Consider the following 17,897-nt stretch of genomic DNA (forward strand, 5'->3'; position numbering starts at 1 on the left):
TATCCAACAGGAAAAGTTTTCTTGTCCAGCATAGCTGTATACATTCCTGCCCTCCTGAAATTACCTTGTGTTTATTTATTTATGTAAATTCTGTATTTGTTAAATTATATATAAGCTCTTCAAGAACAAGAATAGTTTTTTTTTCTTTGTAGCTCTAGTAATAGATATAATGAATTCTGCAGAATAAGACTCCAAGTCCCATGAACTAATGATAATTCTATGTTCTGTCCAAAACAAAAGCCTAATGAATTTTTCTTTAGTTGAATTTAGTTTCCTTATTATTTATTACTCTCTCATTTCCTGTAATTAGCCATTTAAGAAGCTGGGTATGTGTAGTGGATATATATACAGAGTGGATATCTGTAGTATATAGAACACTGAACCCAGAATAAAAAAGTTACCTGCTTGAATTTTGCCTCCAACTTACTAGCTTCATACCTCTGATCAAATCACTTAATCATACTTATTCTATTTCTTCATCTGTAAAATGGGCATTTAATATTACCTATTGAACAGAGTAAATTGGATATGTAGAGTACTTTGCAATCTTTTATGAAGTATCTAAGTATCTATATGTGTAAGCTATCATTATTTTAAAATATTAAAGTTTTTCTTTTGAAAACTTTGATTTATTGAACATTTGGATCTGTTATTTATGGCAGCATGATGTAGTAGTACTAGTAGTAGTTAGTAGTAGTAGTAGTCTCTCGGTAACCGAGGATAATGATTGTCTTTGTGAGTTTTTGAGCACAAAGACACTTGTGTGTGAAGATTTAAGTGGAAAAGTCGATGCACAGACAGTCCCACTCTCTCGGCGTTGGAAGCCTGGGTCCATTGGCACGAAAAGTTGTTACACCTGGAGACTTCCTCAGCTGCATTGGGTGGCCGTGTTGTCTTTTGTGCTCCAACACGCCCTAAGCACTCCACAGTGCTTTGCTGCATGGCCCTCTTAGTCGTTGAACCTTCTTGTTGGTTTCTTCCGCCTGTTCCGCCGAAGCAGTCTTCACATGCTGGGTGAGCAAAGCCCTGGTTCACCAGGGGTCCACGACAACCCGATGGCTACCCTCACAAGGTTTAGCCGGCCTGTTGAAGCCGTTGCCCGGGGTGTGGCCACTGCCGCATGCTAGCAGCTACTGGGAGCCACAAGTGAGAGCTGGGTGTCAGGTGAGGGTCAGAGGCTGGAGAGCTGCCCTAGGAGGGCACGACAAGCCCTCCATACCAGAGATACTACCCCTCCCTGAGCACCCCACACACCCCATGTAGTAGAAAGAATAAAATATGGAATTATAAGATATGTATTCAAATCCTTGAGTTTCTACTTACTATATCTCTCTGATCTTTGGAAAGACATTCAATTTTCCAAATCCCATTTCTCCTAATATGAATAATGAAGATATTAGCCATATGATCTCCAAGGACTCTTAAAATTCATTGAAATATATAATTCTCTGAAATTTAATAAATGAAAGGTAGGATTCCTCCTTTACATATCCTCTTTTATTTGTCCTCATCCAACTTTCTTTTTTATTCCTAAAATTGAAAGAATAGTGGGATGTGACTATATAGGGAAAGTTAAAATTCTTAGTTTACATTAGTAGAATATAGTGTTAATGATTTTTAATATTAGTATATTTATAAGCATCCCCATCATCAATCCTTTAATAAATAAATCAACATACATTTATTAAGTACCTACTGAATGCCAGGGACCAAGCTAAATCCTGGAAATATAATGGCAAAAATACAACATAATAATTGTACATAGAAATCAATAGGAGAAGGATTTTTTGGTCAGTATGAACTTTCTAAAAAGCCAAAAATTGGAATAATGTTCTAAATTGACTAAATAAACTAATTAAAATGGGGGGGAAAAGCCAAACATTCCTCAAAGGAAAGTGGCTACTTATTATAGTGAGATTCCATTCTCTGGAAATAGCAGCTAGATTTGATGGATGTACCTAGTCTAGATGGTCCTCTGCTGAGATTTTGGGGAGAGTTCTTCCTATATGTTGATAGATGATCTTTAGAGTGCTTTATGGTCTTTTTTGTACATACAGTTTTTGTGTCTTTTTATTCACTGTTGGTGCCTGGCACACAATAAATGTTTAATATATGCATATGGATTGACTGACTGATTCTAATGGTGGATTACTCCTTAACTCCCACATTTATTATATGTCCTTTTGAAAACCACTTTGGGGGGCAGAAAACATCATTAATTCAATAACTCTGACTTTAAGATTATATAAAAATAGAAAGATTATTTGCCTTTCCTTATCCCCTCAAATATTTTTTCAACAGCAGAATTATAATTAATAATCACCTGCATATTATCTTAAATGGAAAGTTAGGCTGTTTCAATATGTCCTTTGGCACCAGGGCAGGCAAAGCCCTCTCTGTGGGCATGCCTACAGTCATCATTCAGAGTTCATTACTAGAAAGCCAGAGGGACTCCAAGTGGAGCTGTTTCCCTCTCTTTATCCATGTACCTGAGGACACACCTCACTTTCCCCTCCCCTCTTCCCAGTAGCCCAATAGGAGTGCTTCCTCCCTCCCCTGTCTGGGGTAAGGTGGAGGAACCCAATGAAGCAAGGGTTGGTGGGTGGGGCATAGCAATCAGTGGAGGGGAGGGGGAGGCATAATGGGACCTGGCACTCCAACTCTAAAAGGTTCACCATCATTGTCCTAGATGTTTGGAGACATTTATAGCCAAGGCTGAAAAGCAGTAGTTTCAAAGTCCAGCTAATTTTAGGCATTGCCACTTGGTATCTCGACCTTTCTACTATCTGAAGCCAACTGAGAAGAACTTATAGATGTCTCTGATTGCTTGGGATTCCATATATCCCAGCAAATTAATTTCATTTTATTTCTTTGACTGTCTGTAGGCCCAGGAAGTACATTTCTTTTCAAAAAGTAACATGTGGACCAATGATATCTGCATCTAGATCTCTTTAGCACTATAGCCATACTGACTTAGAAACTGACAAATCACAGACTTTTATGCTGACTTACTCATCTCATCATCCTCAGCATTGTTGGAATAATTGTTTTTGGAAGAAATGCATTTATCTATAGCCTAACAATATCTTCTAGTGCCTTGCGAAGATGTAAAGTCTTTTGTCCCTCCAGTTTCCACATGTGTTTGATTAGCTCTTGACTTGTATATTCTGGCAGGTCTTCAAGACGCTGAGAATAGAGGCACAGCAATACAGTGGATGTCAACTTTTATCTGCTTGACTTTATCTAGCTTACGTCATTGCTTCTCTATACAAGAGGCTTGTTTACAAATCAACAAAGAATTCATCTCTATGTCTTAGCTTTAGTATTAAGATTTAATGTCTTTCCCTTTAAAATGCAAAAGTCGTATTAGGGTGCCAAAAAGGGGTACAGATTAAAATTAAATTTCCACAGGTAATAAAAACAAAAAAAACCCATAAAGTCAGTTGTTAAATTCATTTGGGAGCAGGGAGAGTGGCCTAGAAATCATTAGATTAAAGCAACAATAATTTGAGAAATTGGGAGAGAACTTTAAAGAGGGAGATAAAGTGGTTTTTGAGGGAAGATAGGTGAGAGATGTTATGAATCTTAGAATGAGACAGAAGGTCTTTGTCATTTATTCCTTGTATCATTGTTTTCCACAGTGTAAGAGGAGTAGCTAGCCTTAGAGAAGGAGCTAAAAGATTTCTTCTCTTTAATATAAATTTAGATATGTAATGGGTCAGAGAGATCAATGATAGGGCGATATGAGGAAAGGATGTGAACTATGGTGGATGAAATCTAAATTTACTGTGGAGGTGATGGCAATAACATGATTTCCTACCTTGGCTTCATATCTGGCCCTCCTGCCAAGTATGGGGGTCCTCTGACACCCAGGTTCACAAGCTAAGTAACACACTAAAGGCAATATGCATAAGTGGGAAGTTGGTTCTAAATTGGAAGGAGGGAACTTATCAGGTAAGAGTGGGTCATGATGGAAAATGTCTTTCTAAGATTTTCATGTCTACATAAAAATCACAGTTATCCTATGACATATTCTGGAAAACTGTTTTACCCTTATTATTATTATTATTATTATTATTATTTTTAGCACTATCATCATCATGATCACCATCATTTGAACCAGGTTTGTGGTTCTGAGGGATTGTGCAACTCTTCTAATTAACATCTGCAACATTACAGTCTGAGAAAGTTCTGTCAGCTTCAAAGAGGTTAAGTAAATTGCCTACCATCACACAATTAAAATATTTCAATGGCAGGGCTTCAACTTAGGTCTTCTTAACTGTACTACAGGCTTTCTAGTCACTTTGGAAGGTTTCCTCCTACCCAAAATAAGGCAGGTATATTGGACTACATGAATAATAACCAAAATACTCTGGAAATTTTATATCTATTTGTTTTTACTAGAAAAAAAAATATTATAGGTGAAGCAGAATAGCAAGACAAAGTTTAGATAATTCCATTATTATTCACAACATCCAAATCATCATAATCTAGAGGAAGTCAGACATAGGCCTTCTTTGATCCATCAAGCTAGACCACTATGTTGACCTTGGCTACATCAATGTCACATAGCTTCTTTGCCATCTACTTGATTTGGTGTTTGTTGGCCTTGACATCCACAGTGAAGACTATTGTGTTGCTTTTCTCAGTCTTCTTCATAGCATTCTCACTGGTAAAAGGAAATTTAATGATAGCATAATGATCAAGCTTATTTCTCCATGAGACTCTTTTCTGAAGTTTTGGGTTGTCTTTGAAGTCTTAGTGTCTTGTGTTGCTGTGTAAAGATTAAAATTAATATGCAATAACTAAATATATTTTATAAAGTTTTATTAATAATAACTAATGCCAAAGACCTGCCTAAATTCATCCCAGTCAAAGGTCAAAAGAAGAGTGTGGAAGGAGCATACATCCACTTAAATACCAATAATGTGATCTCACCAACGTGGAGACACAGGAGAGATTATAGGGAATTTTAGGAAATACTGAGGACTTCTGGGGAATAAAGTCAAAGGTTCAAAATCTCTATTTATACATACTCCCCTGTAAGCCTATTGGTAAACCAGTTTCCCCAAAAGGATCATGGAAACATAATCAACTTAAAAATTCCAATAATTTGTGGATAAAAGGGGAAAAAAAGAATAAAACCAATGATTACTAGGTTGACCAAAAGCCAGTTTGGGGACAGCCCCCTTTGGCATGAGTATATATTCAAAACAAAAGCATTTCAACCCCCCATAGTTCAATTGACATTCCAAACTTCACTCTGGATCTTCTGGTACAGCATGTGGTTTCTGCAGGCATCTATCTTCATTGCACATTCTGGATAATGGGAGGTACCAAGTTTCTTTTCCTAAAATTACTCACATTTAAATCAAAGTTCACAACAATAACTTGGTGCCCCTAATGTGAATAATATCAAACATAGGGATCACTCAGGGATGCATGGCTGAGTTATGAGGTATATGAATCAATTTCCAAAAGAAAATTAAAAACATGAAAAAATCCAAATAAAAGAGAAAAATAACTTGTGGATGAAATACAAAAAGTAAAATCTTATGTATAAAAAAATCTATGTAAAGGAAAAACAAACCTATAACAGGCCCTTGAATCAAAGACCAATTAAAATGATTTAAGAAATTATGCACTACCCAATCAGTAGCTAGGACTATAGAAAGTTTGCCACACCATGAAATACAGATTAGGGACTAGATTTCAGCAGCAAAAGGGAGCCAGGATGGCAGTGAAAAGGAGGTACTTGATAAAATGTGGCTCAGAGGAAGTCCAGCCTCTGACAAAGGTCAAAACAGCCTCTACCTCAAACCCCAAATAAGTTCAAGCCCTCTTGTCTTGGTTCAAAATTACATCAATCCCACTGGTATCTAGTCTCTTTGACCTTGTGCTCCATAGGCACTATGCAGGTGCTCTGTGCTTCTTTAGCACTGTACAATGGCTCTTTTGTATATTCCTTTCTTATAGAATCAGACAGAATCATGAAGAAAAGTCCCATAATTTTTATACAATCAATAGCATCATTTTTATAGTCTAAAGCTTTGGGGTATTAATTAATATTAGAACAAATATATTTTAAACATATTACTGCAAAATCAAAAATGTTAAAGAAAAAATCTTCTCAATACTGTTGACATGTGTTTCAAATACAAAAAGGAGAGAAAAAATAAAACTCAGATGCTATATTACACATGTAAGAAAAAATAATAAAAAGTTTTAAAAATAAAAAATAGATAGCTTATAATGAGTGACACACTGTCAGTCAAGGAGAGGTAGAATACAAAGGTTCCTCACAAAAAATGAGATCCATTTCCTTTTTAACTTAGCCATGAACCACAGTGGGGATACATTATGGTTTTCAGAATAAAACAGTAATACAGTAGATAATGCACATTCAAAGAAGTATCAAAGTCCCCCAAATTCACAAAGCCCAGTTAATTACAATAGCAAACAAATCCACTATCATATTTCATACAAGTTGCTGTTTGACATAAAAAAAAAAAAACGTATGAACTGATGCATTTGTCACAATTTTTACAGATATAGCAAATCTTTCAACCTTGGTGAATATATTTTTTAAACAAAGTAAAACTTATTTGGGTCTAGAATATCACTAAGAAATCTACATTGTTCTGGTGGAAGTAAATTAAACTGAAGAGTTAAATTATTATGCAAGCACAGAAGCTTTTTTGACTTCTTACTTTATATGAACTTTTTACCTTTAAGAAAACATTCTTTATTAAATATATATATTTATAAATATAAAAAATCATCCATTCAGAAACCACTAATTATCTAAAATTATTTGTGAAGACCCATTAAAATTACAATTTAAATTCTTAGCTCATTAAATTCTCCAAAGGTTGTATACAATTTAACCAGTTTTGTTGAAATCCATCCATCATCATCTATGTGACACTTAACAAAGGCAACATGTGATCTTCAATGGATCTAGTGACACGGGTTTTGGGCAAGATGTTCAAGGGCTTATACAGTGATATTTTATTTTTCAGCAGAGGTAAAAGTACAAATTAAAGATCAATATAGGCAAAACATAGTAGTTTAAAATGATTTATTATTACAGAAAGGTATCGATTAGATTAATACAGATAAACTTAAAAAAATTTAAACCTCAAAGCAATTAGTAAATACAAAAATATAAACAAATGAGAAGGTACAGGCAAGCAGTACAGTCAAAATCCATCTCTACCAATCCCAATGGACTTTTTCTATATTATAGGAGGAGAATAAACTCAAAATAGTTAGCAATAAACTTCCAGATATCTTTTAAAGCTTCCTCCCCCTCCCCCAGTATTTTTCATCATTTACATCTCTTTTGTCAGAGCTCTGAAGTTGATCATAGTGAGGGAGAATTCTACACTGAATATAATATGGAGGCATCTCAAATTGGAGGTATTGTAGAGGTTGTACAGGCCCAAATGCCAAAAGTGTATAGGAAGATGAATTTCCCCTCTGAATGTCAGGATTATTCAAGCTAAAGGCAAAGATCCTTGTTGCCAGGAAGAGTAGTGAGAAAAGACACTCCAAAACTTTGAGATGCTAGAGACAGGTAATACACTGTTCTTTCATTGAGTGAGCCATGCTTTGTAACAAATTTACTCCTTAAATAAAAGTTAAACAAAAGGAGATCCTGACAAAAGGTAAAGAGACTTTTTTTAAGTGTTATTTATTTATTTATTTATTTTATTATTATTATTATTATTTTACTAAAGGGTTTTTAAGAGCTATTCTTCTCTGCGCTCTCTTCCCTAAAGGCAAAATTTCAAGGGACAACAATAGTGTATTTGCATATGAAGGAATAGCATTTTGGGTCAAGAGAGAGAAAGAAAAAAACTGGCTTATTTCCCAAAACTTACTTTAAATACACTGATTTGACTCCCTGCTCTCCCAGTGAAAAACCTTCTAAACTAGGCATCCAGGATCAACTTAAAGAAAAAATGCTTAAAAATGAGAAGGTGTGGGGTTCTTATTACCTCACTGAAAAATGGCTATGGCAGGCTAGAAACCTACATGTGAAGTGTGGAAAGGGATTGGAGCAGAAAGATTTTTATGCATCATCCTCTGTAGAGAAAAAATGGCTGAGATTGGCAGGCTCTTGTGATGGCTCTGTTCTCAGCAAGAGGAGGCTCCAAGCTGGTTGGAGAGCAGTGAGGAATGCTGGCTCAAGCAGATGGACAGGAGAAACAGCAGGCAGCATCAGACTGCAGAGCAGGGCAGGATCATAGAAACACCCCACCACTGGACCATACCAGTGAATGGTGACCAGGCAAACTTATTATCTTTAATGTAAAGCTATCCTGCTCAAAATTTTTTGAGAATTTGTGATCACTTTGTGGTAAACCAAAATATGTAAAGATTAAAATTAATATAAAGTAACTAAATATATTTTATAAAATTTTATTAATAATAACTACAACAAAATAACTACCTGAATTCAGCCCAGGTGAAGGTCAAAAAGAGAGCATGGGAGGAACATACATCCACTTAAATACAAATAACGTGATCTCACCAACATGGAGACACAGTAGAGATTATAGGCTTCTGGAGAATGAAGTCAAAGGTTCAAAATCTTCATTTATACAGCTGAAAGGTGGAATAATGCTCTGATTTTCTTTTCTTTTGTGGCTATGGACACCATTAAATACTGCCATCTTGATCTTCAAGGCCTTAGACTTGGCTTCTACCTGTAAATTTGAAAATTTGCTACCCTAAAAAAGAATTAAATTTCCCAGGAACCCACTGACTTCCTGTTGTTATGCACTACCTGTAGACAGGGAATATTAGGTGGGAAAGTGGAGGGTCCCATCTTTTTTGGCATAATAACATCCACCTCAGTGGCGTTGATAAGCTAAGCAGGGGGATTTTAAATGGCTGGATCAGTCATGGGCACATGGTCTTTATTTTGAATCCTCTTTATTCCTTGATTTGAGATTAGTTTTATTTTTGAATTAATGGCAACTAGAAGAGATGAGAAAAAACTCTCAATTCATTTTTAAGATAGCTTAGATAAATTTTTTTAAGCCATGTTTCTCCTGCCAAGGCTTTTTGTCCACCCTACCCACCCTCGCAAACTCCAAACTCTCTTTGGAGCTGATGCCTTTTTCTTTCCCTACTTTTTGCCTGTTTGATCTCCCTACTGGTCAGGCTATCTTTTAGCTGGGGGACTCTTGACAAAGAGGAGATAAGCCACTTCTCTCGATCATTTGCTTGAGCTCATGTTCCTCAGTTCCTCCTTGCTGCCTCTGGCGATGCTACTGCTGATACTACTGCCTGCCCTTGCTCCTGTTCTTACTCCTGAATCTTCCTCCTGATCTTTGGTCCCAACCCTGAATGCTATTGTTGGTTCTTTTGGGCTGCTGATAGTTGCCAATGTGTCTTTGGAACTCACAAAATTGGAGCAGTTCTCTGGGCAATTGGTAGAAACTGGGGTGTATTTTCCTAGGCAACAATTAGGCTCTTAATTCCCTCTCCTGGGAGGGGTTGGAGAAACTATTGTTTTACCTTAGGGTGGAAGGGAAGAAAGAAGTTGCTCTTCCAAACAGGAAGTAAAATTACAAGCATGGTGTACTCTATTAAAGAATAGTACCTTGCCTAATTCAAACAGCTTTTACCATTCAAAAGTGCACTGATCCTTTCACGTATCTTGCATGAGATTCAAGGGATAAATTCATCTCTCTACAACCCTTTGCCTTTTGGGACTGCCCAGTCTCTAAGATTCATCCAGTTTGAGATTCTTCAACCCCATGTTCTCTCTTGCTATGGGAAATATCACAGTTCACAGAAAAAAAGGAATCTAAATGGATAGAGAAGGAACTTTAAAGAGATTTGAGGTGAAGATTTTAAACCTTTTCAGACTCCATTGTTTTATGAAAGTCTCTGTATTTTATTGTATTTTGCTGATTGTTCTGTTTAATATTTGATTTTGTTGTTTTAAGTTTACATATTAATGTATTCAATATGTAATATTTATTGGTAAAGGGTGGAGATGGTGATGATATGAAAAATAGGGAATAAAGGGAAGGTCTGTAACAAGGTATGGAGGAGTTGAGGGGAGACAGGGAATATTGCTTGGTGAGTCAAAGGAGGGAGATGCCCCCTGCCCAGAGGAAGAAGCAGTGGTCCGATAAGGACTGTTGCCCTGGGTTGCTTTTCCTCTGGGCTGGAAAATTGTCTCAAACATTATGTGTCACTATTATTTCTTTGTGGTGTACTTTTTATGTTATCAGTTTTTGTTTTCATTTCTCAACACTATCTGTTGTCTAATTATCTTCTATGTATGTTACAGTGGTGTTGATTTTTTTTTCCTGGTTTTACATGGGAGCAGTGAAACCATGAGTCTTTCCCTGCAACTTTTATGTCTGTTGGGGTAGTAAGCAATACTTCAGGTGGTCCAGTCCATTTTGTGTCTGTAGCCAATTTTCTATTGAAATCTTTAAAGTATACTATGTCTCCTGGTTTGATGTGCAAATTTTAATCCACGGGTACTGTTTGTTGTATCAAGCCCATATCATGCAACTCTGCTATTCTTGTCTGTTAATTGACAGTCTAGTTTATGAGAAGTTCTACATCAGAGAAAGGAAGATGTGATAGGATGATTACATTGTTTGCTTCTTCTTCTGTTTGTTTTCTATCAGGTATAAGATTTTGTTGTACTGCTAATTTAGTGTTTTTATCTACTTCCTCATACTTTTCACAAAGTTCTTGGTAATTCTTGACTCCAAATGCTGCCAGCATTTCTTCTAATGAGATTGTGTAGTTTATGTCCTTAACTAAGTCTTCTGACCGGATCATTTGTTCTTGATTTGAGTTGTTAATGAAATCATCTGTCTCCCTCTCTTGTAAAGTTTTGTGATCTTGATTATAGTTTGATATACTCAAAAGGTTCTTGGTCTTCTTCATTTTCTGAATCAAACATTATTGAATATAGTGATTCTGTGTGATTCGTGTCTTGCATAGACTCTTGCTTGGTGATTTCTATATTCCCCAAGTCTTTTGCAAGTTCTTTTACTTGTATGTAACTTGTGACTGTCTGTCTTCAGGAGATGCTTTTAAAACAGATTTAGTTGCTCCTCTATCAATAAGAGCTGGGTAGATCTCATTACCCACTTTTATCATGACCCTTGGTTCTATCTTCTCATCTTGTTGGCACACATGGACTATAGGCTCCTCTATTTCTATTTTGTTCAAATCACAATTTTGTTCTTCTGCTACAGACTTTTCTTGTTGCTCTGAACATTCATTTTGCAATCCATCATCAGTTTGCAATAGAATTGCATTATCATGGAGACTTAAGGATGGCATAACAATGTTTTATGTTTGCTTTTTCTTGTACAGTTACTATTGGTTGGAAGTCTTCTGCATAAGGATTTAAAGTTAACTTTTCTATTATGTCATTGGTATTTTCTTTTGTAATATCATTCCTGCTTTCCATGTCATTGTCTCCAGGAGGTCTGCTAATTTGAATGTTTTCTGTTATTGCATTTTCCTTCCCATTGGACCCTTCTGTTGTTTGCTCATGTGCTTCAATTAATTCATTTGCAGTGTGTGTATTACAGACTCTTGCCAGTTCTGTTTCTTCCTCTTTCTTTGTAGCTTGTTCTACTGTTCCAAAAATTTACTCTTTAATCTCATTTACATCATTATCTAATTGGATTTCTTCTTCTGTCTGTTCTTTAGTTTTATTTTGTGCTTTTGAAACCTCAAGTTCTATTTGCATGCAGTCTACTTCCTTTTCATTTTTCCCATTTCCTTTCCCATTTTTCCTTTTTGATGTTACTCCATGCACCTGGCTTCATAACTGACTTTGTTTGGCAGCACCTGAGACTACTTGCAAATAACGTGGTTTCACTCCTTGTTGGATGTGTCTCTCCATGGCTTCTAAATTGGGTGATTGCAATGAATTCTTGCAATTACAATCACATCATTTTGTATTTGTTCATGTATTATTGCTGCTATACCTTACGGTGCTTTTCCAAGACCTCTGTTTGTTATTAGCTTGGAATAATTGTGCCTTTAAATAACAGTCTCAGATAATGTGGCCCATTTTTCCACAGAGGAAACATCTGGGTACATTTCTCCTTTGATTGCTTTATGTGCAATTTCTTGTGGGTTTGTATGATTGCAGAGTGGCTAAATTTTTTTATTTCTTCAATTTCTTTATGTTTACTTGTGCTATTTGCCTCCTTGAGCTTGGCTTTAAGCGCTTTTATTATTTCATTCTTTCCTCTAGCATTTCTTTATGACCTGAAAATATGTAAGTTGCAGTTTTTCTTAAATCTTCCAGACTTACTATTTCCCAATCTGGGCATTGAAGTTTAAAATATGATCTAATAGGTGTGTTACTGCCTTTCACAAATTGTCTCCTTATGTGTTGGAGATTTTGTTCAGTTAAATTTTCCAATCCAAGCACATCCTCTGCTACTTCAATAACTCTAGGGAGGAACTTTGATGGATGTTCCCCATTTTCCTATCTCAATTTCTCAAATTTTCCCAAAGTATCTGGTATTTTTGAAAAACTTTTCATTGCCTCTAATAAGTCTTCTCTGGCCTTTCGTAGGTAATGTAGATTTTCATTATTAGATAACTCTAAGTCTGTTCCTTCCTCTGGCCATGATGTTAAATTTGGATTGTTTCTTGTTTCATCAAGGAATTTTTGTTTTTCCTTTTATGAAAATAATTCTGAGAGAAGAATTTCAGGGTCCTGGAAATCTGGATCATTAAGTCTAATTGCTCTTTTAAATTCTTTTGAACATCTCATCGGTTCTGAAAACCAGGAGGGCATCCATTTTTTCAGAGTTTCAAGGTCAGCTATTGTAAATGGTTTATGTGTTTTAATATGAATTATGCCGCTATCTGGTTGTAGGCCTGTTTGATCTCTTAGTGGCAATATTTGTATTCCAATTTCAGCCCCATCTGTATTTTCTTGCTGAACTTCATTGTTATTTTTAGGTATGTCTTGTTGTGTGTTAATACCTTTTCCACATTGTTTCTCTTCAGTCAGTTGCTTCATCATTTCCTTTAGTTGCATCATCTCCTCTCTCATGGCTAAAATCATCACAGTCATTTCATTATCTTTTGCTTTTTTCCATAAATTAGATGCACACCTTTCTTTTAGAGCATAGTATAATTGGGTTAAGAAGAAGAATGCTCCAGCATATGTGGGAATGAATGAAATCAAGCAATACATACTTATATTCAGCTATTGCAACGTTTCAAAGATGCTAAGCAGAAAATAAATATAATCCGGAATCGTGACAAAAATAAGTTGTAAAACATATAAAAGAAATATGCAATCCAGGCTGGATAACCCATGGCAAGTAATAGCTTCTTTGCATCTTGTATCTTGAAAAGCCTTTTGCAACAGAAGAAAATGTTTTTAAGTCTGGACCTTTAATAGTCTCCTCCTCCCTTCAGAAGGAGTGGTTTCTTTTGGGTGTGGTATCACTAGGCAGATTAGTTGCACTCAACACTGCTCTCAAAATGGTTACTTTTCCAGTCACACAGGCTTTTGAAATGTATGCAGGCCCAACTTCTCTGAAACTCCAATTGCCTTCTTTTTTCCCAAATTCTTGACAAAATAGGTTGGAAAACCTAGCTGGCTCTGCCAAAAACGGTAATATTTATTGGGAAAGGAAATGGGGAGGATATGAAAAACAGGGAATAAAGGGAAGGTCTGTAGCAGGGTATGGAGAAGTTGAGGAGAGAAAGGGAATATTGCTTGATGAGGCAAAGGAGGAAGATGCCCCCTGACGAGAGGAAGCAGCAGGGGTTCGATAAGGACTGTTTGTCTTAAATGAATGAACTGATGTTCAGCTCCCTCTATGCACAAAAAAGATAGTCCACTTATCTGACTGTGAATTCAAATAATACAAAGTTTATTAACTAGTTGGGATTGGAGTTTTTCTCAGATTTAGAGCTGAGGCCATGCCCAGAGGCTGGTAGAGGGTTTCTCCCACTCCTGTCTACTCTATATCAGTCCTTGCTTTGTCTAATTCAGAATCTTAGCAGTAGACAGAAAGCAAACAAGAACAGGTCTGACCTTCAGAAGTGATTGGGCCTGAATCTTTGGGCTGAACGAAGAAAAGGCACACCACACCAGACTGGGCTGAACAAGCTCCTCTCTCTTCCCACACCAAGAAGGAAGATAAACCCCTGGCAGGAAGGAAGTGCTAGTCACAAGACCCAACTGCCACTCCTAGCAGGAAGGAAGTACTAGTCATAAGACCCAACTGCCACTTCCAATTGCCCCTTCCTCCACCAACTGTCAGTCTTGTTTCCTTTCCACAAGTACTATTCTGTTACACTGAATCAGTTTAATCTACTGTTTTAACTATTAGATATATTTGTTACCTTTCCCCTATGACTACCAAACAAAATATTATAAAATATTGTAAAAGCCCATAAACAGTTTTTTTTTTTCCATTTTGCATTTAATTGTCACATAGATGGATGGACTCAACCTGACTAAAAACTTTTGAAAAATTTAATGAGATAAGAATTTAAATGGTAATTCTATGGAGTCTTCAGAAATAATTTTAATTAACTAGTGGTTTCTGAATGGATGATTTTTTTTATATTTATATTATAAAGAAACAAAGAAATGTTCCTACCAAGGTGTTATATGAAGCAGGAAGCCAAAAAGAACTCCTGCAAGACTTTTCAGTTTCATTTACTTCCACCAGAAAAATGTAGATTTCTTGGTGATATTTTTGACCCCAAAAATTTTTGTTTTTTTTTTAAACTACATTTTCCAAGGTTGAAAGATTTGCTACATCTGTAAAAACTGTGACAAATATCTATCAATTCATGGGATATGAGTATGATATGGTTATGAAATATGAAAGTGAGTTTGTTTGCTATTGTCATTAACTGGGCTATTGTGAATTTTGGGGACCTTGGTAATTCTTTGAATGTGCATTATCTACTGTATTACTGTTTTATTCTGAAAATCATTTGTACTCACACAGTGGTTAAATTAAAAGGGAAATGGATCTCATTTGGGGTTGAGAAACCTTTGTACTCTACTTTTCCTTAGCTGACACAATATGTCAATGATGATAAGCTATATATTTTTGATTTTTAAAAATTTTATTATTATTTTTGCTTGCATGTGCAATATACTATTTCATGTTATTTTTCTCTCTTTTTTGTATTTGAAGCATATTGAAAAGATTTTTCTTTAATTTTTTTTTGATCTTGCAGTAATATAAGTTTAAAATATATTTGTTATAATATTAATTCATACCCAGAAAGATTTAGACTATAAAAATGATGCCATTTGTTATTTTAAAAAATTATAAGACTATGCTTAATGATTCTGTCTGATTCCAGGAGAAGGGGATACAAAAAGAGTCATTGAACAAAGATGCACAAACCTATTTGCATAATTCCAATTGAGCACAAGGTCAAAAAGGACCAAACCAATCTATGTATGATTGATAAACTTCTAAGCCAATACAAAAGGACTTGAACCTAGTGTAAGACTCGAGGTTGCAGTGTTTGACATATGTTAAGATGTAGGATACCTTGTACTATACTCTTTGTGAAACATTCACAGACAAGTACTGAAGTATGGCTATCATCCTAGCTCCCACTATCCCTGAGAGTGAAGGTAAAAAACCAGAACAGGAAATGACACTTCCCTATCACACAGAAATCTAGTCCCTTTTTCTCTCTTATAGTATGGCAACTTCCTGTAGTCCTGGCTGCAAATGGGCAAATGAAATATTACTGCATTTGTCCTACAGACTTGTGGGATAGAAATTACTTTAATTAGGCCCTGATTCAAGGATGTGTTATAGGTTTATTTTCCTTTACTTAGAATTTTCTTACATAAGACTTTGATAGTCTATATTTCATTCAGAAGTTATCTTTTCTCTTTTATTTGGATTTTTTGTTGTTTTTTATTTTTCTTGCCAATTGATTCATATACCTAATAACTCAGCCATGTGTCCCTATGTGATCACTGTGTTTTTCAAAACCCTCTTCAGGGCAGAATGTATAATTATTCTAAAATTTCATGTTTAAGTTCTTTTGAAAGTAATTTTAGGTTAAGAAACATGCTATGTCTCCAAATCCAGAAAGAAAGCTGGAGAAGGCAGCATGAAGATGCCTCCACAGACCACACACTGCACCAGAAGATCCAGAGTGAACTTTGGGATGTGGTGATTTGAACTGTGTGGGGTTGAATGCATTTGTTTTGTATGGATACTCTTATGCTAAAGTGGATTGCCCACTAAAATGCTTTTGTCAATGCACCTAACAATCATTGGTTTTGTTCTATTTTCCTCTTATCCTCAAATTATTGTAATTTCAAAGTTGATTATGTTTACAAGATCCATTGGAGAGAGTCTTCCATGGATCTCAGGGAGGAATGTAAAATTGAAAATCTGTTACCCTAAAAATAGAACTACATTTCCTGGGAGTCCACTGACTTCCTGCTGTTATTTACTTTCTATAGACAGGGGATATTAGTTAGGGATGTGGAGGGTCCTGCCTTTTTTTTGCATGATGACATCGAGCTTGGTGGTTGTGGTAAGCTAAGCATAGGGATTTTAAATGAGTTGATCAGCCATGGGCATGTGGTCTTTATTTTGTATCCTCTTTATTCCTTGATTTCTAACAATCATTATTAAATCTCCTAAAATATAATATTTTATTATTTGAGATTATTTTTAATTTTTACAGTCTTGAAGGGGATTATTGCTTCCTTCTTTGGTTTTAGTGCAATCGTGGAGGAAAGGGCAAAAATGTTATAGGATTCAGAGAAAAAAAAGATCACTTTCAATGTGAGCAAGGTAAATACTGAGAAATAGGCAGAATTCTGATAGATAATTATGGGTGGAAGGCATTTTAGGGAGATGGAAAAGGAAGGAGATATCAAGTTATATGGAAGAAAGGTGACCCGACCATATTAGTTTGAGTGAAGGATTAGTGTGAGGAGCATGGAGAAATAAGATTATAAAGTTAGACTGGGCCCAAATTGTGTTGAAACTTCAGCACTAGGCTAAGAAAGATGCACTTTATTCAACTGAATGGAGGGCCCCTGGAGATTTTGTGAGCAATGAGGTGCTAGTTATAATAATAAAAGTAGTGCTTTGGATTAAGCTGATGGTAAGATGGATTGGAGAAGAGTACACATAGAGACACTGAAGGTCATCAGTTAGGAGCTGTTGTAGGAGTCTACTGATAAGGATATAGACTAGCAGAGTGGTGTAAAGAATGAAAGTCAAAGAAATAATTCAATAGACCTTGTAAAATGAAATTTATTTATAATATTTTCTTTACAGATCCTTCTTCAATTGCTAGTAAATAGAACTTAGTATAGAAATGATAGAATATTCAATAGGTTACACTCTGTCTCTTTCAAAAGAAAAACAAATAGAACAAGGGAGATAGTACTTTGCAAACTATGCACATGTGTGAGGTATGTATACGGGTGTGTTGTTGGTGGTGATTTTTGCCAATATTTGTTTGTTTCTCCTTTCTCCTAAAGATTTGGGAAAGCTAAGATTTCAGAGGCCAAAAATTCTAAAAGGCCAAAGTCTATGAAAGATCAGTGATTGACTAAATGCTTAATTTTCATTTAGTTTGAGTATCCTCAGACTGATAGTTTAGTTGTCTACAAAATCATATTAATCATTCCTTCAATTGGCATGGCAATGTCTACCATTGTCACTGGAGAAAACAGGGAAAATGTAACAGATGATCTAATTAGAATGTGTTGTATAGAGACTATCCCCTATTCTCCTTTTCCATCTCTTAGACAGTGTAAAGACTCAGGGGGGAAATGGAAAACTAGAAGGGCTAGAGAAAGAGCTTCATGAGTGGTGAATGTACCCTCATCCTGAAGCAAACCAACATCTGGG

Source organism: Monodelphis domestica, chromosome 3 (assembly GCF_027887165.1).
Source record: "Monodelphis domestica isolate mMonDom1 chromosome 3, mMonDom1.pri, whole genome shotgun sequence".
NCBI lineage: Eukaryota > Metazoa > Chordata > Mammalia > Didelphimorphia > Didelphidae > Monodelphis > Monodelphis domestica.